The sequence below is a fragment of the Sorex araneus genome, chromosome 2 (genome assembly GCF_027595985.1).
Source record: "Sorex araneus isolate mSorAra2 chromosome 2, mSorAra2.pri, whole genome shotgun sequence".
NCBI lineage: Eukaryota > Metazoa > Chordata > Mammalia > Eulipotyphla > Soricidae > Sorex > Sorex araneus.
The window spans coordinates 281,572,788-281,600,352 of NC_073303.1; the positions used below are offsets into that span (position 1 = coordinate 281,572,788).

At 40.4% G+C, this 27,565-nt stretch overlaps 1 protein-coding gene across 8 annotated transcripts in view; it reads right to left on the bottom strand.

Annotated features, from left to right (window-relative positions):
- Nucleotides 1-27,565, bottom strand: part of TMEM108 (transmembrane protein 108) — a 255,917-nt gene that overhangs the window by 188,881 nt on the left and 39,471 nt on the right. For 2 of the 8 annotated variants that reach the window (XM_055126172.1, XM_055126174.1), the window contains one exon: nt 24,879-25,015. The exons of the other annotated variants lie outside the window; for them this stretch is intronic. The gene's annotated coding sequence lies outside the window, so the exon portion shown is untranslated. The remainder of the gene's footprint in view (nt 1-24,878; nt 25,016-27,565) is intronic. 8 annotated transcript variants of the gene reach the window in all.

A 27,565-nucleotide genomic window follows, 5' to 3' on the forward strand; every position in this document is an offset into this window, starting at 1 on the left:
CCACTGCCATGGCCTCGCAACCTATTGTCATTTAATCATCACCAATATGAAATGGTTCCCTTTTAACGGGTCGGACTTTGGTGGGAAATCCTAACAAGAATAGTAAGTCTTTTGCTGAAATATTGAAGGCTACCAAAGTGGTAGCCATCTCTATAGACTGAACTAAGCCATATCCCCACGCCGGCTGAGAAGAAATATCCTTTTCTCGGGAAGAAACGCGGCGTGGCGTTAGCCATAGTATGATGTCCATTAAGCTGACACGGACCTGGTGGCGTGGGAATGGGATACAAGGGAATAAATTATTATGTACTTGGAACAGCGGGACGCTGGTGGAATCTCGAGCCGGGGCCGATACCAGCGTATTACTTTTGGTTCCAGAAACTGCTTGCAGACATTCTACCAGACTATCAACTAAGCCAGAGCCCCACGTCGGCTGATGACGGGAAATAACCATCTTTTTTGGTTTGTTTTCCCTTTGTCAGGCAGCGTGGTGATTACTAAACAGGTGTGATCTCGGTGGCGCGGGACGAGGGGGGAAAAAAATAGAAAAGTTATGTAACAAACAGCGGGACTTAATATCTCTACATTCTCAGCAATGGAGAGCCATCAAATGCTTCCTTGACAGTGGGACTGTCTTTTCTTTTTTGGGGGGAAACCCTAACAACAATAGTGAGTTATGTGTTGAAACATGGACTGTAACCAAGATAAAGCGTAAACGAAGTGAAACTTATCACTTACAAGGGCGGGGACTGGGGGGGCGGGAGGGGGCGGGAGGTATAATGGGGTGGTTAGTGATGGAATATGGGCACGGGTGAAGGGAAGGGTGTTTGAGTATTGTATAACTGACATAATCCTGAGAACTATGTAACCCTCCACATGGTGATTCAATAAAATTTAAATTTAAAAAAAAATATATCTACAAAGTAACTCTGAGATGCAGGCCAACTACCTCTGCTTATACATAAAATTTACTCTCATTTTCATGCAAGTTTATCTATATTGATGTCCATAATGTAAAATCATGTCTTCCTGGCCAATTTTTGGTACTTACAGAGGTACAGATAAGTACCACCATATACAACAGGGTACTAACTAATGGAGCAGTATGTTCATCTCAGAAGGTTGCTTTAGCCTCAGTTTTATACCAGAAGCATATAATTTGGTCAACTTCTTTTATTTTTCTTTTTAAAAAATCTGGATAACCAGGATTGCTTTGAATTGCATTTTGATGCATTGTAAGTAAAAAGATTACTTGAATTCTCTTTGCCTCCTAAAATCATATTAGAAAAGCAGGGGGAAATTCAGGTAAACAGTGCTTTAATAGCCTACATGATGGTTCTTGGTGAGCCTTGGTTCTAAAGATACCAGAAAAGAAAGCCAAAACTCTCAAGTCTGTATACATTGACAAGGAAAATCTATATTTCCTTCTGGTATAAATACACCTAGTTTATTTCTTTACCAATTTTATGCATTCTGTTATGCACTATAGTTTCCAATATGCAATAATTTGTATAATGTATAACTTAAGCAGAACAAATGTTTTTAATATATATTCGCTTGTCTTACCTTAATATATAAATTTAAACAAAATTCCATTCTGTATATTTTTAAACTATGAAATTAAAAAATCAACATTTTGTGGAATTTCACATATTCAAGATGAGAATTAACCATTAAATAAACCTATTTGTTTTTATGGCTGGCATTAGTATGAGATAAGTTTTTTGCATGTAGTTGTCCAGTTTTCTCAGCACCACTGATGAAGAGGTTTTCCTTGCTCCACTTCATATTTATTGCTCCTTTATCAAAGATTAGGTGATCATATATCTGAGGGTCGGTGTCAATATATTCAACTCTATTCTGTTGATCTGTGGGTCTGTTTTTATTCCAATCCCATGCTGTTTTGATTACTACTGTTTTGTATTAGAGTTTGAACTTGGGGAAGTTGATGTCTCCCCTATTCTTTTTCCCAAGGATTGCTTTAGCTATTCGAGGGGGGTTATTTTTTCATATGAATTTTAAGAGTGTTTGATCTATTCCTTTGAAAAATGTCATGGGTATCCTTATGGGACTGCATTGAATCTGTATAATACTTCGGGGAGTACTGCCATTTTGACAATGTTAATCCTCCTAATCCATGAACAGGGGATGTGTTTCCATTTTCTCATGTCCTCTTTTATTTCTTGAAATAGTGTTTTGCAGTTTTCTTTGTATAAATCCTTCACCTCTTAAGTTAAACTGATTCCAACTTACTTGATTTTCTGAGGCATGACTTTGAATGGTATTATTTTTTCTAATAACTCTCTCTTCTCTTTCATTATTTGTACATAGGAAAGCAACAGACGTCTGGGTATTGATTCACCAGCAATTAATGTCAGATCAAAATGAATTAAAAATCTCAACATCAGACCTGAATTCATAAGGTACATAAAGGAAAATATGATGGAGAGCATTTTTTCATGTGCCTTTTGGCCATTTGTATTTCTTCCTTGAGAAAGTTTCTGTTCATTTCCACCCCCCATTTTCTGATAGGGTTGGATGTTTTGTTCTTGTAGAGTACAACCAGTGCCTTGTATATCCTTGATATCAACCCCTTATTGGATGGGTATTGGGTGAATATCCTTTCTCATTCTGTAGACTGTCTTTGTATTTTGGTTACTGTTTCTTTTGAGGTGCAGAAGCTTCTTAGTTTAAGATAGTCCCATTTGCTTATCTCTTTTTTCTCTTGCTAGGCCAGTGGAATGTCATCTTTGAAAATACCTTTAGCTTCAATGTCATGGAGGGTTTTGCCAACCTTGTCTTCCATGTACCTTTTGTATTCTGGTCTGATGTTGAGATCTTTAATCCACTTTGACCTAACTTTTGTACATGGTGTTAGGTAGAGATCTGAGCCCATTTTTTTGCATGTGGCTGTCCAATTTTGTCAGCACCATTTGTTGAAGAGGATTTCCTTGCTCCAATTCACATTACTTGCTCCCTTATCAAAGATTAGATGACCATATATTTGAAAGTGTGTGTCAGGATATTCAACCCTGTTCCTTTATTCCAGTACCATGCTGTTTTAATTATTACCGCTTTGTAGTAGAGATTGAGGTTGGGGAGGGTGACTCCTCCCATTTTCTTTTTTCCCAAGAATTTCTTTAGCTATTTGTAGGGGCTTATTGTTCCATATGACCTGCAAGAGTGTTTGCTCCAATTCTTTGAAGAATGCTATGGGTACCTTTATAGGATCACACTGAATTTGTACAATGCTTTGGGGACTATTACCATTTTGACAATGTTAATTCTTCCAATCCATGAGCAGGGGATATCTTTCCATTTCCTCGTGTCCTCTATTATTTCTTGAAGTAGCATTTTGTAATTTTCTTTGTACAAGTCCTTTACCTCCTTAGTTAAGCTGATTCCAAGGTACTTGATTTTCTGAGGCATGACTGTGAACGGGATTGCTTTTTTCATATCATTTTCTTCTCTCTCATTATTTGCATATAGGAAAGCCATGGACTTTTGGGTATTGATTTTATAGCATGAAACTTTACTATACAAGTCTATTGTTTCTAGGAATTCCTTGGTTGAGATTTTAGGATTCTCTAAGTATAGTATCATATCATCTGCGAATAGTGAGAGCTTGGTTTCTTCCTTTCCTACCTGAATGCCCTTAATATCTTTTTCTTGCCGAACCTTTATTGCAAGTACTTCCAGTTCTATATTGAACAGAATTGGAGAGTGGGCATCCTTGTCTCATCCCTGATCTTAGAGGGAAGGCTCTTAGTTTTTTCCCATTGGGGATGATGCTTGCCATAGGCTTGAGGTAGATGGCTTTGACTATATTCAGGAAAGTTCCTTCTATACCCATTTGGCAAGTTTTCATCATAAATGGGTGCTGGATCTTGTCAAATGCATTCTCTGCATCTATTAATATGATCATATGGTTCTTACCTTTTCTTTTGTTAATATGATGGATTATGTTGGTTGATTTCCGAATATTAAACCATCCTTGCATCCCCGGGATGAATCCCACTTGGTCATGGTGTATGATCTTTTTGATGAGCTGTTGAATTCTATTTGCTAATATTTCATTGAGAATCTTCATTTCCGTGTTCATCAGGGATATTGGCCTGTAGTTTTCTTTTTTTGTGGTGTCTGTGTTTTCTTTTGGTATTAGGGAGATATGAACCTCATAGAAACTGTGTAGGAGAGTTTCTGTTTCTTCAACTTCCTGGAAAAGCTTGAGAAGAACTGGCAATAGTCCTCTTTAAATGTTTGGAAAAATGCTCTAGTGAATCCATCTGGACCTGGGCTTTTGTTTTGTTTTGGGAAAGAGTTTTGAGTACTGTTTCAAGTTCCTTGATATTCATAGAACTATTCAGGTATCCCAGGTCTTCTTGATTCAGCCTTGGAAGATTATAGGAATCCACGAATTTATCCATTTCTTCCAGGTTCTCTTCTTTTGTGGCATACAGACTTTCAAAGTAATCTCTGATGATCTTTTGAATTTCTTTGGTTTCTGTTGTGATATCCCCCTTTTCATTTCTGATTCGGTTTATTAGGGTCCTCTCTCTCTCTTTCTTTCTTGCTAGTGGTTTATCAATCTGGTTTATTTTCTAGAAGAACCAGCTCTTGGTGTCATTGATCTTCAGATTGTCTTTTGGGTTTCCATGTCATTATTTCTGCTCTAAGTTTTATTATCTCTTTCCTTCTGCCTCTTTGTGCTCCATTTGTTGGTTATTTTCTAAAATCTTAAGCTGTGAAGTCAAGTTATTTATGTGGGCCCTTTCTTTCTTCCTTAGAAATGCTTGCAGAGCTATAAATATTCCCCTTCACATGGCTTTAGCTGCGTCCCACAGATTCTGGTAGCTTGTGTCTTCATTCTCATTTGTTTCCAGGTACCTTTTGATTTCTTCCTTGATTCCTTCCTGACCCACTCATTGTTCAATATTGAGTTGTTTAATTTCCAGGTGTTTGATTTGGTTTTCTGCATCTGTACATGATTAACTTCTATCTTCAGTGCATCATGGTCTGAAAAGATAGCTGATACAATGTCTATCTCTCTGATTCTGTTGAGGTATGTTTTGTAGCCCAGTACATGGTCTATTTTGGAAAATGTTCCATGTACACTGGAAAAGAATGTGTATTCTTTTGGGGGGGGATATAAATTCTTGTATAGATCTATTAGTCCTCTCTCTTCTATTTCTTCCTTCAAAGCCAGTATTTCCTTGCTGAGTTTTAAACTTCTTGATCTATCTAGAGGTGGTAGGGCGGTGTTGAAGTCTCCAACTACTATTGTGTTACTCGAAATGTCCTTCTTAAGGTCTGTCAGCCGTTGTTGTAGGTATTAACTGGTCCCTCATTGGGTGCATACACATTTAGGAGTGTGATTTCTTCCTGCTGTACATATCCTTTGATTAATAAAAATTGGCCTTCACTGTCCCTTCTAATCTTTTTCAAGCTGAAATCTATGTTGTCCAATACTAATAAGGCCACCCCAGCTTTTTTGAGTAAGTTGTTTGCTTGCAGGATTGTTTTCCATCCTTTGACTTTGAGTCTGTGTTTGTTCTGACTGTTCTCTTGAAATCATCCCCTAGGACTCTGATTCGCCCTAGAGCTATTTTGAGGTCTTTTCCCATTGTTTGCTGTTGCCTGTAGGCTTCCTGCTGCTCTTCTTCAAGCTCACTGATTCTGTCTTCCGCTGTAGCCATTCTATTGTTGAGGGCACCCACTGAGCTTTTTATTTCATCTACTGAATCCTTTATTTGTGACACTTCTTTTTGTAACTTTTTTATTTCTTCTCTCATTTCTTCCTGTATTTTCTCAGCTGTCCATTCCATTGTTTCTTTCATGTCCTTTAATTTAACAAATCTCCATTTTAAACCTGTATTTACTCTATAGATTCTAACTGAATTCTTCATGACTTAGAATTAATATATTATAATTTCTCCTACAAGGCTCAGATCTTTAGACTAGCATATGCATTTAAAATTTTTTTTATTTTATAAAGTAGTTCACAATATTTGATTACATATAATATTGAAACACCAATCCCACCACCATTACACCTTCCCAACACCATATTTCAGATGTTTCCATCCCAAACTCCAACCCCTGCCCTAAAGCAAAACTGATAGCATATGTATTTGTCGGTAATTATCTAAAATCCATCTGTTCCTCCTTCTCCCCATTTAAGTTTCAGATGGCATGCAGGACCTCATTTGCTAAGGTTTTTCATCCATTCAAAGGACGCATTGTCCCCATACCTTTTTCACACCGTCACCCCTAAAGAAGCTAAAATTTTTTTGCCCTCCCCTCCTCCCACGGCTTACATCCGCTCCATAGCTCACATTGTGCTCCTATTACCAAACAGAAAGAACCGGAGACCAGTGGCTTGATCTCTGCACTCTTTGGTCTTGTTCCAGCAGGGGAGACATTCCTATGGCAACACATTTCAATACCGTCTATTCCCCTCCTCTCAAAGTTCCCTGTCTGGGCAACACAGCGACAGTGTGGAGGAGCTGAGATTCCTTGGTGGTGATGCAATAACTTTGTATTCTAAAAATATAAACACTAACATTTTAACTTTGTATTCTAAAAATATAAACACTAACATTTTTTTAACTTTACAGGAGAAGCAGAAAAAATTTGATACTATAAATAGCCACTTACAAAATACAGGTGACCTCATCCCATTCCTAATTTAAATCCAGCATATAAATGTTTAATAAAACATCGCTGAATTGAAAAAAAAAGAGGGAAGTTCGCTATTTTGTATGGCAGACACTTGGCAACTTCATTAAATTACTTTAACTTGCCTAGTAACTAATAGCTTTTCTGGGGGTGGGGGGAAGCGTTGCAGAGGAGGGTTTTTCCTGTTCTTATAAATATATACAAAGCAAGATGGCTACAGAAAGGGCAGTATCGAATTAGTGGCCTGGTGGAAATTCAGCTACTGGGAAAGCTACAGCAAATATAAAAATGTCTTCTTGAACCTAAATAAAAAACATCCACAGAGACACAGTGATGACACAAAATTTTAATTCTCAGAAATTCAATCTCAGATCTGTTATCCTCTGACAAAATGAGAGACTTGAATTATTGGTAGCTGCCTCCATACCTAGGTTTATCCATTAAATATGTTGCGCATTCTGAACATTTCTAAGCCAGATTTTATTTAACAAAGGAGTAAGTAGGCATTTCAATCTAACGATTGTACTTATTTAGGCAATTTTGATAACATGAATCAACATGAATGATGTTGTTTTCTACAGTCCCTCCACCTCAGTGAATTTTAAAAAAATACTCAGTGTCTAGAGCATAAGTTGAGTCCCCAAAATAAACGTTTACTCTGAAAATCCTTAGAAGTGGAAGATATTTAATAATTTAAAAAATGAATTTCTGGAACCCTCGGACCGTTCTACTGATGCCTTTTGTTTTTCTTCTATCTCCCACAAGAAGAGTAAAGTTTCTGCAGTGGAAGAGGAGGGTACCAATTTAGGCCAGGAATAGACTTACAGTTGAAACTCTCTCCATTATGAAACAATCTCTTTCTGCTAGCAGGGGCCAAAAGATCCAACTTTTAGATTTCTTCTAAAAAGAATTAAAATGTTTTTTTTTTTTCATTTAAAAAATTTATGGGGGCTGGAACGATAGAACAGCTTGTAGGGCGTTTGCCTTGCATACAGCTGACCCGGGTTTGATCCCCAGCATCCCATATGGTCCCCTGAGCACCACCAGGAGTAATTCCTGAGTCCAAAGCCAGGAGTAACCCCTGTGCATCGCCAGGTGTGACCCAAAAAGCAAAAAAATAAATAATAAATAAATAAGTAAAAATTTTACCAAATTTGGTACATTTTTAATATTGGTTTTAAAATTAAACCAATTTTTTTTTTTTTTTTTTTTGCTGGAGCAATAGCACAGCGGTTGGGCTTTCGCCTTTCATGCGGTCGACCCGAGTTCAATTCCTCTGCCCTTCTCGGAGAATCCGGCAAGCTACTGAGAGTATCGAGCCCATGCAGCAGAGCCTGGCAAGCTACCCATGCGTACTGGATATGCCAAAAACAGTAACAATAAGTCTCTCAACGAGAGATGTTACTGGTGCCTGCTCGAACAAATCAATGAGTAACGGGATGACAGTGACAGTGACAGTTTAAAAATACAAATAAATTTCAGTATTACAAACCATCATCTATATAGCTTATATTATGATCTCACCAAAATTCTAGTTTCTATTCATCACCAAACAATTAACTCCCTTTATCTATTTTATTATGGTTTTTGGCTTGGGGCCCACATCAATTATTTATTTATTTATTTATTTATTTTTTATTGAATCATTGTGAGAACAGTTACAGGGCTTTCACGATCAAGTCTCAGTCATACAATGATCAAACACCCATCCCTTCACCAGTGCACATGTTCCACCACCAAGAACCCCAGCATACCCTCCCACTCCCCCCGGCCTGTGTGGCAGATGATTTTCACTTTACTCTCTCTTTACTTTGATTACATTCAATTTTCAACAGAAACCCCACTATTATTATTTGGAGTTTTTCCCCCGACAGACCTGTCAAAATGGCATCATTAGATCATATGTTTTCTATTGTTGATAACAAAGAGCGTATGATGTTGCATGGTCTCAAAAGTGGCCACCCAGTTTTGGGATTCTGGTATTTTAGTAATTAAGTCCAGAGGTATTTCTGCCAGCAGCCACTGCATTGTAAGATTGGTTTGTGTGCCTCTGGGATCATGTTGTTCCTTTTTGGTTTTGCTGTTGCTTCTCAGGTGGAAAAAGCAAAAATATTACTCCAAAATTTACTCCTGCTGCTAAATAAAAAATAAGCCTCAAAGCCCTGAGCATATATGGAAAATTTTAAAAATAAACTAAACCCAGAATAATAATGGTAGTAACCAAATACATAAGCTATAAGTGTGTTTTTTAGCAGATAATTTAAAAAGCAGAGTGTCAGCTGAAGAGAAATTTCCCTTACTCACTGTCAACTCTATAACCAGAAAAACAGGAATCATGAATACAACTTTTTAACTTTCAAAGGTTTATATATATGTGTGTATATATATACATATATATATATATATATTTAGTAGAGTGATAGGGGCCAAAGTAATAGTACAGAAGTGCAGCAGGTAACACATTTATTTTGCATGCAGCCTTCTGGATTCAATCCCTGTTATTCCATATGGTCCCCTGTGCCCCTTGAGCCCCATCAGGAGTGACCTCTGAGTACAGGGCCAGACAAAATCTCTAAGCACCACTAGCCCTTCTCCACCCCCAAAAAATATATGATCATACAAGTTCACTTCCACATTATCAACTTCTTAAATATTACTCCCATTTTTCCTTATAAGTACAAGAGAAAAAAATCCCTAGGTGCTCATTTTACAACTCCCAAATATTCTTGACATTACCATTTTAATTGCCTATTGTTCTCCTAAAATTAGGAAATATTTGAAAAGTAGACATTATCACTGTTATGATGGCTTTCCGTAACAAGATGTGAAATTTCCTGTCAAAAGAAGTTCACTCTCCACTTTTATCATGTTGAAAAACAAGATGCTTTTAATAGTGTTTTCATAGTAGGAGGAACTTCTTTGAGACAATAAAGACCAATTACAAAAGGATAAAACAATGAATTAAAACGACAGCTAATTTATCAGAGATTTCCCCTTTTAGCTATAGGGAATCGAGTGATTTTTTTCAATACTGATTGAGGGGGGCATATGGAAGAACTGATCAAAGAAACAGTCTTTTTATTCTGAACATGTTAAGGGCATATTCTAGGTAAAAATTTAATGAAAGAGTAGGGAAAAAAATGTTAAGATTTCTCAACTGGAATATGCTACTTTCAAGATTAAATGCAATAGATATGAAGCATAATACATAATGCTCTTTTGGTAAGAATTTCAAGTGACTAAGATTCCAAATCTTTCATTGTGTTTGAGTGGTTCAGGTTTTTAACAGAGATGTGCTGATCAGAGTAGCAAGAAAATGGTACAGTTCAAGAGAAAGTCTTGACCAGGATTCAGAAGTCCTGGGTTCAAGTAACAAAAAATTCTTAACTTGAGAATTCACGACAGCACGGGGGGGGGGGGGTGTGCAGTGGGCAGGGGGAGAGATGCCCTTTTTAAAAAAAAAAAGTAGGGGATATGGCGGGGTGCAGGGGGGAATGATAGTAGACTGGGTAAAGCACTTGCCTTACACATGTACACATGCTCTACCTGGGTTTGATCCCCAGCACCCCATATGGTTTCCCAAGCCCATCATGTGTTGAGCACAGAACCAGGAATAAGCCCTGAGCACAGCTGGGTGTGGCTAAAAAAATGTGCTTATTTGCTTCTCCCATGTAAATGAAAAAATAAATGTATAAGGTCTAGCAAGATAACACATGGAAACATGTTTGTTTCTAGAACATGTTTTGGAAAATGGGATGCCAAAATTGCCCCATTACTAATAGGAGAAACGATTTCCATTTGTGAACTTGTCTGGTACAAAAAATATTTCTATATGACTCCGTTTTCCTTATAAAATGGAACAGGACTCAGTTTCCTTTGTAAAATGGTCAGTTTCATCTATAAAATGGAAATTACGCTAAAAGGATTAAATAACAAAAAGCATGAAATGTTCTTAGAAGAGTGATGGCATTAAACAAAAGCTTAATTGGAAGTATACTTAGAATTCCTATTTTATATGATTTAGTAAGTGATTTTTCTTTTACATTAATATAAATTTATCATTCATGATACAGTGAATAGTTATATTCTTTTATTTTGGGGGAGAGAGCACAAAGAAATACATAAAAAATTCCAAACCAGCCGTCTTAATTTCCTGAAGAAAGCAACTCATTTTCTTTCCTTTTAAATATATATGACATATATATACATATATATGGTGTATATATATATATATATGTATACACACATAAACACACACACACATAGAATAGAATACATGTGCTGTAAGAAAACAAAATCAGACAATTTGCCATAAAGCCAGTAAAAAGAAAGGGATGGATATAAAATGATCTCTCTCATATGTGGTATTTACAGACACATAGTGAGGGAGCAACAAATGGTCAAGAGCAGCAGAAGTAGAGAGCTGGTCCGTAGAACTAAGTTTGTGAGGAACAAAGAGGGGACTTGAATTAAAGGGGTCTTTTGGACCCTGGTGAAGGGAAGTGGATATTCTGTTGGTGGGTTTGGTATTGAAATGATGTATGCAAGAAACCATCATTAGCAGGACTGTAAATCACGGGAGTGGAATAAAGCTTGGGTTTTTCTTTTTAAATCATGATAGTGCAGAAAGTTTTCTCATGAAGTTTCTGAATCATACCTTGTGGTGCTCAAGGTTTTCCTCTTGTTCTGTGCTCAGGGATCACTCCTAGTCGTGCTTGGGGAACCATAGGAGTTGCCAGGGATCCAAGAAGTCAGCCACGTACAAGACAAGCACTTAAACCCCTATAATATTTCTCTACTCTTGAGTTACATTTTGTTTATGTAATTACAGAAATACGAGCAGGTTTTTAGATGAAGTTGGCCTCTAATACTGCAATCTAATGATAGAAGAAATAACGACTTCCCTCCTATTTTGCTTCTCATGGTAATTTTTGTCTACCTCTAAGACGATGCCATCTAAGTATCAAGACATTTTATTTTAAAACTAAGGGAAAATTGAGAATCTTGTTCAAAGGATGTAATACTAGACAGTATCCATGGGACTAATTACCTGAAGCTATACCTTACAATATACGTTAATATTAACTTGACCGTGTGCATTGATTCATTTGAATGCCTAACAACCCGAATCGGATGACTACACTTGAATAGATGTGGCTCACTGCCTGCAGTTTCTATCTTCGTTGTCTACGCACCAACTATGATGAAGAAATTGAGAAGTTCTACATGGAGCTGGAGAAGTTCTATAAAGAAGACCATACCTTCTACAAGATCATTGTTGGTGATTTTAATGCCAAGATAGGACCGAGAAGGTCAGCTGAAGAACTCCACATTGGAACCTATGGCCTAGAATGGAACGAACATGGTAAGAGACTGCCTGAGTTCATCATGTCAAGCAAGACCATCCATGGTAACTCACAGTTCCAGAAGGCCGAATCTAAACGTTGGGCATGGGAGTCTCCCAGTGGACAGTTCTACAACAAAATTGACAACATCATATTCAATCGAAGGTTTTGCCTGACTGATGTCACTGTTGTCCCAAAATTCCAAATGGGATCGGACCACCATCTCCTTCGTGCAAAATTCTACTTCACAGAGTGGGGAGAAAGGTCTGCAAAGTTTAAGAAGAGAACTCCCAGAATGACCACCAACTGTGGACTCTTTGGCACTATTGTGGCAATGTGGGAAGATGCCGTTGTTGACAACATCGACTGGTTCAGCACCTCCATGATTGCACAAAAAAATGCTGAGAGTGGGAAAGCCACAAACAGACACTTGTCTTCAGAAACTCTCAAGCTCATTCGCCAATATAGTTTGTCACGAGCCTCAGGCAACCACAAGCTCACGTCCGAGCTCGAAAAGCTGTGCAGAGAAGTGATAATGGAAGACCTCAAAGAGAAAAGAGCAGCAGTGTTGGCTGATGCGGCAGAAGCGGGGGAAAGTATTTGCAATGCTTACCTGTCCTTTGCCAACTACAAGACCAAGATGACTGCCCTCCGATATCCTGATGGATCTATCACATCTTCCAGAAGGCAATGGAGAGAATCATTCACGACTTCTACTCAGATCTCTTCAACAGCCACGTCCAACTGCCCACATATCAAATTCCGCATTATGGATATGTCATTCCCAACGTCCTCCCTGCCGAAATCTGACACGCCATTTTGTTGGTAAAGATGCATACAGCACCCGGTCCAGACAAGGTCAGACCCGAACACCTGAAGAATCTGCCGCCAGTAGTTGTCAATACACTGGCTCAGCTCTTCGCATGTTACCTGTCTGAATGCAAGGTTCTGTCCCAATGGAAAACAAGCAGGACTGTTCTATTGTACAAGAAGGGAGACATCCAAGACATCGGCAACTATCGCCCAATCTGCCTGTTATCCATCATCTACAAGTTGTTCACTCGAGTCATCCTGAATAGAATAGGCAGAACACTAGACAAAGGTCAACCATGCAAGCAAGCTGGGTTCTGAAAAGGATTCAGCACCATCGACCATATCCACACGGCGACCAAACTCATCGAAGTTTCATGAGAGTTCAAGATGCCGCTTTATCTAACGTTCATTGAATTAAAGAAGTCCTTTGATTCTGTTGAGACTGAAGTGGTCATTGAAGCCCTAGCTAAACAGGGCACTCAAACTCAGTACAGATTCACCACCAGGATCTCGCCATTCTACAAGGAAGTGATCACTGATGTAAAGAGAGGGGTTCAGCAGGGTGATACCATTTCACCAAAACCCTTCAGTGCCACCCTTGAGAACATCATTCGATGACTGGAATGGGAAGGAATGGGAGTGAAGATAAATGGTCAACAACTACACCACCTCCGCTTCACTGATGACATCGTTCTCATAACACCAAACATTAGCCAAGTGGCACAAATGCTGGCCGACTTCGACCGCGAGTGTGGAAAGATCGGACTGCAGCTGAATCTCACGAAGACAATGTTCATGAAAAATGAACTAGTCCCTGACATTCCATTTGCTCTCAATGGAACAAACATCTCCAAATGCAGCAGCTATGTGTACCTTTGTCGAGAACTCAACATGAGGAACGACTTGGTGCCAGAACTGCACAGGAGGAAGAGAGCAGCGTGGAACACCTTCAAGAGCATCGAAGAAGTGGTTAAGAGGACGAAGAACCTCCAGCTCCAGGCACATCTTTTCACCTCTACCATTCTTCCTGCACTAACATATGCCTCAAAGATCTGGGCCCTACGAAAACAAGATGACAATGCTATTCGGGTATCCCAAAGAGGAATCGAAAGAGCTATGCTAGGAGTATCACGTTTCACTCAAGTGAGAGAAGGAATCCAGAGTTCTAACCTCTGTCGACGGTCAAGAATCAGGGACATTGTCTCGTTTGCCAAGGTGCCGAAAATCTGATGGACATGTAATGCGATTCAGAGACGACCACTAGATTAAAGCTGTTACCGACTGGATTCCACGGGACATCAAAAGACCGTGTGGCTGCCCACCAACGAGATGGTCAGACTTCTTCGTCAAAACCCTGAATGAACTATTTGAGGTTCTTCCTGTTCCTGGAGCGAGCAGATATCACTGGGCTACACTAGCACGCGACAGGGACAAATGGAGACGTTACTGGCGCTCGCTTGAGCAAATTGAGGATCAACAGGATGACAAGACAAGTGCATTGATGAGAGGAAGATATTTGTAACCATATCAAATTACGCACGGGTTTTTATACAGTTTTATTATAGTATTTAAATTAAATGCTAATAAAATATTAGCTAGTAAAATCCTCTAAGGACTAATTTAATAACTAAACCACTCATAGTAAGTATACATTAAAATGCAAAGAGATGTCTGCATCACTAATCATCAGAGAGATGCAGATCAAAACAACTTTGAGATACCACCTCACACCACAGAGACTAGCACACATCCAAAAGAACAAAAGCAACCGCTGTTGGAGAGGATGTGGGGAGAAAGGGACCCTTCTTCACTGCTGGTGGGAATGCTGACTGGTTCAGCCCTTCTGGAAAACAATTTGGACGACTCTCAAAAAATTAGATATTGAATTCCCATTTGACCCAGCAATACCACTGCTGGGAATATATCCCAGAGAGGCAAAAAAGTACAATCGAAACAACATCTGCACATGTATGTTCATCGCAGCACTGTTTACAATAGCCAGAATCTGGAAAAAACCCGAATGCCCCAGAACGGATGACTGGTTGAGGAAACTTTGGTACATCTATACAATGGAATACTATGCAGCTGTTAGAAAAAAGGAGGTCAAGAATTTTGTAGTCAAGTGGATGGGCATGAAAAGTTTCATGCTGAGTGAAATGAGTCAGAAAGAGAGAGACAGACATAGAAAGATTGCACTCATCTATGGTATATAGAATAACAGAGTGGGAGACTAACACCCAAGAACTGTAGAAATAAGTACCAGGAGGTTGACTCCATGGCTTCGAGACTGGCCTCACGTTCCGGGGAAAGGTCAACTCAGAGAAGTGATCACCAACTACATTGTAGTCGAAGGCCATGTGGGGGAAGGGAGTTGCGGGCTGAATGAGGGCTAGAGACTGAGCACAGCGGCCACTCAACACCTTTATTGCAAACAGCTAATTAGAGAGAGAAAACAGAAGGGAATGCCTTGCCACAGTGGCAGGGTGGGGTGGGGGGGAGATGGGATTGGGGAGGGTGGGAGGGACACTGGGTTTACTGGTGGTGGAGAATGGGCACTGGTGAAGGGATGGGTTCCAAACTTTGTATGAGGGAAGTATAAGCACAAAAGTGTATAAATCTGTAACTGTACCCTCACGGTGATTCTCTAATTAAAAATAAATAAATTTAAAATTAAAAAAAAAATAAAATGCAAAGAGATGCAAGTACAGCATTTGTAGACAGCCTTTCCTCTCATAGATTATGACGATTCCTGTGAAATATACTTATACTGTTTATTTGTTCTGTAGATTCTTCATGGATAAAGCGAACTTCAGACTTACCCTAAAGGTATTTCGAAGGACTAGTTTCGCTGAAGAGAAATTTAAGAGTCTTTCACATGTCTGAGGCAACAACATCTGAATTTTAATTTCAAATGAGGTTATGCTCCACGGTTCATGCATGGTTCACATCACCACAAAAGGGTCCATATTTATAGAAAAGCAGAAACCAGAAAAGACCTTTGAAAGAAATTAAGTGCTGAATGGAGTTAAGTGTTGGTTGTCCTCCCCACACACACACACACACCCATGCCCCTGTTAGGCTATATTTTCTTTTCTCTCGCATTAGGTATTCTGGGAGACACTCCAACAGCTTGTTCAAACTTAGAAGTCTTAGAAAGATGCATCTGACAACCTACACTCTGGAAAAGGACATGTGTTAATGCTTCACCCAGCCTGTTTAGGAACAGGCCTATGAATAGAGCTAGTCCATTTCAAAGCACTCTAGGGGTAGCAAATTATGATCAGTATTACTCCTTTAATAACTGTAAGGAAAGGAAGGGCAGGTGTTTTCACTTAATAGGTAAGAAAGGTTAGGGAAATGATTTGTGGCATGCTGTTAGAAAATGATAGAATATTATTGAGTCCAACCTTTCCTTCTTGTCTGCAACTATGTCACCACCTCATAACAAGTTATTTCTTTAAACGTTTATTATAGTTAAGGTAATGTGTTTATGGTGGTATTGGCATTTACGGCCTTAAATACAGTTACTTTATCTCACCACACCAAAGTGCTCAAGACACCCCACCCACAGCCTGTTCACCTAGTTCCCCTCTGTTCCTTTCAGGAGTTCCCAGTTTGTATTCCAGTATCAAGAGTTTGTTATCAATTGATTTGCCTATTACCACGTTTTATTTCCTTTACACAACAGATGACTGAGCTTATACGGGGTTTGTCTTCTTCCCTCTGGTTAATTTTGCTCAGCATGCTGCCTTCAAAGTTGGATGGATCTAAGTTGCAGAAAACTGCTGATTTTTATCTTTCCATACATCTGTATTTCATTGCATATATATAAAACATATTTGGCATATATATGTGTATTTTATCATGATGTATGTATAGATATAAAGATATATAAATATATATACATATACATAATTTCTTTGCCCATTCACCTATCATTGGACAATTAGTTTTTTTTTGGGGGGGTCACACTTGGCAATGCACAAGGGTTACTCCTGGCTCTGCACTAAGGAATTACTCCTGGCAGTGCTCAGAGGACCATATGGGATGCTGGGAATTGAAGCTGGGTCTGCTGCATGGAAGGCAAACGCCCTACCTGCTGTGCTATCGCTCCACCCCACTATTAGCCTTTTATATAAGATCTTTTAGTGCATCTTTTTTTTTTTTAATTGAATCACCATGAGAACAGTTACAAAGATTTCAGGTTTAAGTCTCAGTCAGACAATGATCAAACACCCATCCCTTCACCAGTGCATATGTTCCATCACCAAGAACCTCAGTATACACCCCCTCCCACCCTGCCTGTGTGCCTGATGATTTTTCACTTTACTCTCTCTTTACTTTAATTACATTCAATTTTCGACAGAAAACCCACTATTATTATTTGGAATTTCCCCCCAACAATCAGACCTGCTGAAAAGCCATCATTAGATCATTTGTTTTCTATTGCTGATAATGAAGAGCATATAATGTCGCACGGCCGCGAGAGTAGCCATGCAGTTTTGGAGTTCTGGTATTTTAGTAATTAAGTCCAGAAGCATTTCTGCCAGCAGCCACTGTGTTTCAAGATTGGATTGTGCCTCTGGGATCATGGCCGTTCAGGATCAGAGGAACCATTCGTGGGTCTCATGTGGGTGGGGAGCAGAGCCGGTTCTGCCCCCTCACTGAGATTTCCCACGCGTCCCATTACTGCAAGTTCCTACCTCTCTGTCCAATTGGCTCTGAAAGGTGGTGGTCGCCATGCTGCCGCAAAGGAGAAAAGGCTAAGAGACAAAAACCCTTCCCCTCCTGGGGCGGCACGGGGCCATAGCTTAGTCCACAGTCCAGGAGTATTTCTGCCAAGAGCTGCTGCATTCCGAGATTGGTTTGTGTGCCTCTGGGATCATGGCCATTCAGAGGCAGAGGAGCCGTTCCTGAGTGTGTGTGTGTGTGTGTGTGTGTGTGTGTGTGTGTGTGTGTGTGTGTGTGTGTAAAGGTCTTGGTCCCCACATACCAGAGCCATGTTTGTAGAAGCTCATGGTCACCAGGATTCTATCTGAAGAAGGCGGGGAGACTGCACCTGCTCCATCTGGGGCTCCCCAGTGTTATCGGCTCGGTCTGGGGTCCGGAGCATTCTCCGGCATTGTGGTGCCCGCCGGCCAGGATTCTTCACTCCGTTTAGTGCATCTTGTAGCTCTGGTCAACTAACCACAAACTTAGCTACTGCTTGTCAGTGAAGGTTTAACCTACTTTGTAGGAACGCACATTTTCCAATATTTTTAATATAATCAGTCAAGTCCCCAGATGTTACTAGAAATACAAAAAAACACCCCATAAAAATTTTAGGAAATTATTTTAATGTGCTCATATTTTTCAAACTAAATGGGAAAATTATATTTTTCCGGTCACAAAGGCCAAAATAATTTACTTTTTTATTTGCCTTTGGGCCACACCCAGCAGTATTCAGGGCTTACTCCTAACTCTGTGCTCAAGGATGACTCCTGGAAGGACTCAGGAAACCATACTGGGGTGCCAGGAATGAACCTTGTGGCAGAATCATAGTGCTAGTATAGCAGGTAGGGCATCTGCCTTCAATGTGGTCAACCCAGGTTCAATCCTCTGCACCCCAGATGGTCTCCCTGAGCCTTTCAATAAGTAATTTCTGAGCACAGAGCCAGGATAAGCCCTGAAAATCCCTGGGTATGCCTCCACTTTGCGCACGCGTGCGCACGCACACACGCACGCGCGCGCACACACACACACACACGTAAGCTAATTCAGTTCTCAAAGATTTTTTTTTTACAAATACTCATGTTATATATTTCTGATAGAAAAAGTTGCACATACTCTGAAAACATGAATGAAGGACAAGTGAAAATACCATCTACCCAGGAAGATTTGTTCATGGGTAGGTAAGATTCACTGATGCATTTTGCCACAACACACACAAAAAGTGATTTTAAGTTTTCCAGGAGTCATTTTCTTTCTGGAGAGCTTCAGGCCACTATTCCCACCCCTTTCTTTTTAAACTTTATTTTACAACCCAGCTCCTTCTCTAAAGCTTTCAAGAAAAATATCAAAATTCTATCTTTTCTGTTAGTCCCTTCCATGTCTTCCACCTCCAGCAATGTGTGTGTGTGTGTGTGTGTGTGTGCACATACACCACCAGTAGAAAAGAGCTATTTTCTTTAGTAAAGAATAAAATAGTTACATTGCTATCACTGTTGACAAAGTGTATAAACCCTTACAGCAGAGCACATTAATAAAGCCCTTGGGGTTTGTTCTTTTTTTCCAAGAGAATGAACATGTCAGTACAAACTTGTCAAATATCTCTCAGCAGAACTAAATGACACACTAATCTCCTATGGATACAGAGAAGTTTTGAGAGAACTACTGGAGAGGGGTTCAGGTAGCAAGGGCAGTTTCAGCTATATTTGCTGATGCCAGTTAAGGGGACGGCAAACCTAGAAAAAGGTTATGGCTACCACAGACATCATTTCTTAGTCTTAATTTAAGCTAGGAAAGAAAAAAATCAAGATAGTGCATGTGTTCACATGTTCATTGTATCTAAGCTTGTGTACATTACCGCATATATATGGACACAAATATATATATAATATAAAATATAATATATATCTAGTCCTATTTCTAAACTGTTTTAGGGGAGTTTACAAAGTGATAAAAACATATGTGAAATAATAAAAATAAAGCAAAGGAGCATGTACATAATATATAACATGTACATATTGCTAGTTAAGTGATAATTCAAACCCTAGTCTTTTTTTAAAAAAATTTTTTATAGAATCACCATGAGATACACAGTTACAAAGTTGTTCATGATTGGGTTTCAGTCACACAATGTTCCAACACCCTTCCCTTCACCAGTGTAAATTTCCCATCGGGAATGTCCCGTTTTTTCCTCCCACCACCACCACACCCCCGCCTCGCCAGCCTGCTTCTATTAGAGGCACTTCTCTATCCCTCTCCCTCTTCCTTTCCCTTCCTCTCCCTCAACCTCCCGCTCCCTCCCCCTTTCTTTTTGAGCATTAAGGTTTGCAATACAAGCACTGAAAGTGACTTTCAGCACTCAGTACTTGTCCAGATTGTTTCCAACTATTATTGTCATAATGGTCCTTTATCCTAGCTGCCCTCCCCCACCAACACTTGTGACAGGCTTTCAACCCTAGACCAGTTCTCCTGTCCCTTGTCAAACCCTAGTATTAGTCATCTTGACTACATAAAAATTAGGGAAAAAATAATGTGACTGAGAACTTTCCTATCAAAATGGAATCCAGAAGAAAAAGAAAAATCTGGCACTGAAGTCCATAACATGTCTAGAAAATGGTAGGCAAAACACTGGCTCTAGATTGTTCATTGATTTGCTTGAGCGGGCACCAGTAACATCTCCATTGTGAGACTTGTTATACTGTTTTTGGCATATCTACAGGAAGAAAAGTTGAAAAAAGATGGAAGGTGGAAGCAAGAGGTGAGCTGGTATATAGGGCCAAGGGTCAGGGCCTTGGGCTTCTCTATGGCATAGAAGTGAAGTTTCTGTGTATGTCTAAAGCACTACATCCAACACTACCATAAGCATGGGACCCAAACTATAATAACTAAAGTTAAAAACACAAAGGAGTCAGGCTGGATATCCACAAGGTAGCAATTCTTTGCTCAGTTACCTCCCTTACTTGCAAGAGGGCTGGCTCAGCATACTCCTTCATTCATAAGGCTCCAATATCAGGCCTCTCTACTTGGTGAATACCAATAAAATATCTACTCTCAGCTTCATCAGTGGGTGATTGAACATTGAGGGAAAACAGTGTGACCTTCCACCCTTTCAAGGTTGAGTACTCGGACAGTGATTCGTTCACCAAGCCCCTGAGGAAAAAGCAGTGAGCAGCAAATCTAGGACTGATACTAAATGCAGTGACAGCGTTCAGGCTCTTGGGACAAAGGGAATCATCATTCCTGGGATATACATCATTAGAAGTCAGGTTCCAGGGGCAATGGATCTCAGCTCCACACTGGCACAGAGAGGGACAAATGCAGGACATACCTGGGTGCTAGGATAAGGGCTTACAGCTTAATCCTAGTATAAAGAGGGTGGGGAAACAAGAGGGTTGGGAGGAGAAGAGGTGCTCAGGGCTTTCTCTTGACTTTATGCTCAGGGATCACTCCTGGCAGTGCTCCTGGGACCATATGTGGTGCTGAATTGCTTGAATCCAAAGCAAGTGTTGTACTATCTCTCTGGCTCTGGGATTTCAATTCTATTGCACTGGCCTGAGAGTCTATATTTAGTCCAGTAACACATAATTTTTATTACTAAAACTTTATAATACAAGTTAATATCAGAAAACACCAGGAAATACTACCCATGTTCTATTTTTTCAGCATAGCCTTGGCAATTTGGGAGGTATAGCTCTAGGCTACACACTCTTGGGTTTTCACCTACGTGCAACAACTCTACACTATACCCTGAGATTTACATCCATGGGTAGCAGTTCTCTGAATCATCCCAGTGGGCATTTATCCACTGGTCAGTGGTTCTCTAAACCATGTCCATGGGATTAATCTTATAAGGTGTCACCTCTCTGGCTCACAGCCCATGGCTTTTAACCCACTCACTGGTAGCTTGCTGATCTTTGGGATGCAGCGACACCTCATCTGTTGGATAACACTTTGCTGCTGCCGCAGGGAGCTTAAGGTTTATTGAGCCACTCCTATAACAGAGCAACGGAGGCACAACTGATAATCCTATATTGTTTTTCTCTTTCCTTTATGTCATCTGCATGGTTTATTTAAGCAGTGTCCTTTTTGTATAGACACAGGAAGACAATAGATGCTATGCTATGTAACATGGGAGTTAATTGACTCCAAAATAATATTTACTCCCAGGCATCATATTTACTTGATTTAAGCCTCAGATGCTCTTAGTTCCTAGCACTCCAAGAGCAGGGCCCCGATGAGGGACTGATGAACCCAGGGCAAGCTATGAGCTACTCTGACATCAAAATGGGGTAGGTCAAGCGCCAGAATACTTAACTATAAGTTAAGAGCACGGTCATGAACAAACTCTGTCATGACCCAAAGAGGTAACTCAATAAGGATCCTGCTGGGGTTAAGAAGACCAATCTGGCCTGAGGACTTGTGGTCTGGAATATATAGTGAGATGTTCTCAGGAAGAACTAAACTTTAAGCTTGATATATCTCTTACTATACTCATACAAAATGACATTGCTAGAAATATTAGAAGTAAATTTATTATTTAACTATTTAAGTGAATTACTAGCTGAGGAGGCTGGAGCGAAAGCACAGCAGGTAGGGCATTTGCCTTGCATGCGGCCTACCCGGGTTCAATTCCTCTGCCCCTCTCGGAGAGGCCAGCAAGCTACCAAGAGTATCTCGCCCATACGGCAGAGCCTGGCAAGCTACCCGTGGTGTATTCAATATGCCAAAACAGTGAGTTGGATCAGATCAGAGAGTCAGAAGGTCATTGTCAGAAAGTTACATGGTCACAGGGTTAGAAGAGGTCAGAAGAAGAAACCAGAGATTGAAGAAGACAATGGCTGCAGATTAGAGAGCAGGAGACAGAGAGAGTGACAAGGGAGGACAGAGTTACAAACTTATGAGGTGACAAAGTTACAAAGTTACGAGATTAGGAGGTTGGAAGAAGTCAGAAGATTACAAGGTTGGCAAGGACAGAGACAGAGACAGAAAAGAGTACAGGCACACACAGAAGCAGAACGCAAAGAAAGAAGATAGAAAGAGAGCACAGCCACGAAGAGAAGACAAGGAGATAAGGAAGAGAACTGAGACTCTGGATGGAGACTTTGAGGTCTGTGAGGAGACTAGGATGATGGAACTCTGATAACCGAGACTATGGCCATAACGATGACTATGAATGCACTGTAAAGGGAGAGATCAGACGACACTGGGGACTTCGCCCCATCACCCACCCTCCACTTGTCGTCCCAGAAGAGTTTGGGAAGGTTGCTCCCAGTCCACCAAACACCACCTCCATGTCCTGCCTGCATCCCAGGAGAGCCTGAGGAGGCCATTCCTGGTCCACTGAACACCACCCCCACTTCCTGCCTGTGCCCAGCCTGCATGCCAGCCAGCTTTCGCCACAGCCCATCATTTCTCACTTCTTATGTATCGTATTGCGTGTTGAGTTGAGTTTGAGTGAAGACAAAAAAACTCAACACTCATCCATAGGTTTGTACCTACTTAATAATAAGTCTGGGGGTTGGTGAGAGATGGACATCTTACCATCAAAATGCCTCTTTTGCTCATGTGCTTATAAATTCACAATGCAGGCCTTCATGGACATCAGGAAGGAGTTTCAAAAACAGGTCCAGGATTCCCTGGAACTACCTAGGTGAACCATTAAAATCAGTTTCTGTGGACTTTTATAAATGAGAACAGGCAGAAGATCAAAGGATTCTAAAAGTGGGACGGTTGCGGGGTGGAAGATGGGAAGGGGCAGAGTCCACATCTTGGATACTGTATCACTGTCATCCCGTTGATGGTCGATTTGCTCAAGCAGGCCCAGTAACGTCTCCATTTGTCCTAGCCCTGAGATTTTAGCAGCCTTTCTTTACTCATCCTTCCCAACGGTGCTGCATTAGAGGCTCTCTCAGGGTCAGGAGAATGAGACTCATCATTGTTACTGTACATGGCATATGAATACACCACAGGGAGCTTGCCAGGCTCTCCTGTGCAGGCAAGAAACTCTCGGTAGCTTGCCAGGTTCTCCAAGAGGGAGAACTAGGCTATATGAAGTCATGCAGACGCTTTGTGTCCGCACACTTCTGGGAGCTTTGTTTTATAGTCTCTGGACGTTGGCCGTTGATAGGATTACATGGAGCTGGGGCAGTTTGTGGGTGTGACTGCCTAGCTACTGAAAAATGGGGCATCTTGTGGAAGAGGCCCAGTCCTGAGCAGGCCTGGAGATCTCAGCCCCGGGTTCCACACGCCTGGGTTCCTCTGCTGGTTCCTTCATGCATGAGGCTTGTCCAAGCATGTGCAGAGTGGCCTTGAGCATGGCTGTATCTTGGTTCCAGAGGTTCAGCTGCCAAGGCTCTGCTGGGGGCTGGGAGGGAAACTCAACCCACCCCCTCCAAGGGGCCCCAGTGAAGACAACCAGGCACAGGGGCAAGAGACTCTGTGTCTCTTGGATACAGCTCTTAGAATCACCAAGGTACTTTCCCTTTGCCACCTCAAAAGGAAAGTATCAGTATTGCTACCAAGAAGGGCAGTGGGAGGACAAGTGTTTAAACAAGAACATGTGCTCAAGCAAGAAAAAGCCCACATTGAGACCCTGTCCAAGACGTGGGGTGGAGCAGGCGGAAACAGTGAGCAGTAAGGGGCAAAGGAAAGAAGAGTGGTAAGACAAGGCAGAACACCTGGGGTTGCTGTTCAGTATGCAAAATTCCTGTTTCCATACCTGTTACAGTCTGTTGGGATGTATCTACATAACTACTAAATAAAGAGCTGATGAATAAGGATGTCTCCTAGAAACTAGGGCCAGAGAGACAGTATAGCAGATAAGACATTTGCATTGCATGTGCCTATCCCTGGCTCAGTTCCTTGCATCACATATGGTCCACCTAACCCCACCAGAAGTGATTACTGATCACAGAGCCAGGAATAAGCCTTAAATAATGCCAGATGTGTCCCTACCCACCCTTCATCTCCCAAAAAAAGAACCTGTAGAAACAGTGAGACAATAGAGCAAAATCACAGGCTACAAATTCAATAAACAGGTCTTTGTGTGCTCTTTCTGTCCTTCCTGTGGGGATGAAGCTTGATTTCCATCTTTATCTGTAGGTTAGAGATCCAGATCTTTGTTTCTTATTTTCTTTCTTTCTTGAAAGAAAGAAAGAGAGAGGTGGGGGAGGAAGGAAGGAAGGAAGGAAGGAAGGAAGGAAGGAAGGAAGGAAGGAAGGAAGGAAGGAAGGAAGGAAGGAAGGAAGGAAGGAAGGAAGGAAGGAAGGAAGGAAGGAGGGAGGGAGGAAGGGAGGAAGGGAGGAAGGGAGGGAGGGAGGGATCTTTGTTTCTTACCACACTGAGGGCATGCTCTTCCTGTTTGAGCTTCAGAACCTGCCAGGCTCTTGAAGATCTTCAATGGAGAGTGGGGAAAGGATGCTGCTGGAATACCATCTTCATTTGTAGGGTGAACTACAAAAATTCTCCCCAGACTACAAGAGACACAACAGGGAAGACATGTAGAAATTCACCAATCTGAATAAGTGAAGATATCCTGGAAGGCTCTACCTGTACCAACAAACTCTATAAACTTTCAGATAATAATTTTAGATACACCATTATGAGGCTCAATGAGCTCAAAGAAACGATAGAACAGGCATAGAAAATGTAAGGACTGAAACGAGAAAACTACAATCAGAAGAGACAGGACTGAAGAATATGGTCTGTGAAATTTAAAAAAAAAAAACAAACACCTCATTGGAAGACCTCAGCAGCAGAATAACAACAGTTGGGGTGGAAAACAGTGAGCTCCAAGATGTGATACAGGAAACTTCTGAAAAAACAACAGAAGATGGGAGAAAGAGTCTCAAAATAAATGAACAGCACAAACAGAGTTCAAGAGGAATAAATTAAGAATCCAGAATATGAATTCAGTAAAGAACCACTAGTCAAAGAAATCACAAAGGAGTATTTCCCAGAGTTGAATATGTGCCCAGATTTAAGAGGCCCAAAGGGTTCCAGCCAAAATAGACCCAAGTGAAAATACTCTAAGACACATCATAATTAGAATGACAAAAGCAAAAAATGGAGACAGAATATGCAAAACAATAAGAATATAAAAGGAACTTCCATACATAAGAAATCACATAAAACTCACAGATTTAATATTCACAGCCAGGATAAACTGGGGCCAGAGGAACTATTCAATGCTTAGAATCAACCACAAGTGTGTGTGGGGCAGAGAGTAGGTAAGATAGAGAAGGGATCAATATGACAATAGCTGTAAATGATCATGCTGGATAAGAACCAAGTGTTAGAAGTAGGTAAAGGGATATACCTGATAATCTTTCAGTATCTCTATTGCAAACCACAATGCACAAAAGGAGAAACAGAGAGAGAGACAGAGAGAGAGACAGAGAGAGAGACAGAGAGAGAGAGAACCAAAAGAGAAAAGTGCCTGCCATAGAGGTAGGCTGGGGGTGGGAGTGGTGATGGGAGGGAAACTGGGGACACTGGTGCTGAGAAACAAATACTGGTGGAGGGATGGATGTCAGAACATAGTATGACTGAAACCTAATCATGAACAGCTTTGTAAGATTCATGTATCTCACAGTGATTCAATAAAAAAAATCTTTAAAAAACCCCACAGATTTATCAAGTGAGACCCTCCTACAGGAAGAAAATGGGGTTGGGAAATATTTTATTCTTAAACAAACAATAAAATGTACACCTTACCAAGAATATTCTATCTACCTAGATCATCACTCAGATATGAAGAAATGATACAAAAGTCCATGTAAGATCACAGCTTAGGAACTTTATCACTTTGGAACCAGTTTCACAAGAAACATTCAAAGAACTTCTTTAAAAGACAAGACTTCAGTTGAGTGCAAGTGCTCTGAGATCACTGGTCAGGTTCCTGCTCAGTCCTTACAGACAAGGCAAGTGTTAGATAGAAGTATTAGATACTTTCCTTGAGTAGGTGTGGGTCTCTTGTGAGTCTAAGTTGCAGAAGGAAAAGGTGATCTAAATAAGCAGGATCCTGATTACAGAAGATAAGACATGTTGGGAGGTAGGGAGATAAACTTCACTTTAATCATAGTATTTTGAGAACTTTGGGGACTGTTCCAGAGAAGAAATGTACACCAAATACCAGTCTTGGAAAAAGAGCTTGCCTTTACTTTACTACAGTGTTTCATAAAATCCATCTATTACTCTAAGAAACTTAGAAGAAGAGAGTGCCAAATTTCCTGGGCTGGATGATATGGGGATCCTCTTACACATTCAGTGTAGCTGGATCGCTTGGACTCCTCCTCCTCCCAGTCACTAAGACTCAACACCCCCATCTCAGTTTTGTTACCTTTTAACCAAGAATTTTATTACAGCCAGATAAAAAGTAGGGAAATGAAGGAATCCAAACTTGGGGGAAGTTCTGATCTTTCTGCTGTGGATTGAACTGTCTAGTGAGCACTGACAACTTATCTGCAGAACCCAGGTAATTGCCCAGTTCTTCCAGTTTTGAAATCTGGCATCCTTTGTTTTGGTGTGACAACCCAGTTCTGATGTCTTAGCTTCAATTTCCTTTCATGTGTTTCTGCCTAGAACTGGCCAAATCTTTCTTTCTGACCTGATCTCCAGCCTGAAAAAAAAAATGGTATAGTACAGTGGTTTTCAGCCTTTTTAATACCTGAAAATTGGCACTGAAAATTGAAAAACACTGATATAGCAGAAAGAGTCTAAGTCTTTCTCCTTGCAGAATCAGACAATTTGGGTTCCACCCACTGCCAAAGCCCTCCTACATTTCAATCTGGAAAACAGTCTTTTGGCTTTCCGTGAAATGAAAATAAATGAAAAAAAAATCAGCGCTGACATTTTGATTCAAGATTCCAGACTTCTGATCCTAGGAAAAATAAATTCAAGGAAAAAAATGTAAATGGAATAGGACTAAATTCTTAAAATTTAAGTAAAATTTCATTTGCTATTATACAAATTTCAGGTGTGTATTACTGAAAAATCAACATTTTTATCTCTTTATCCCAATT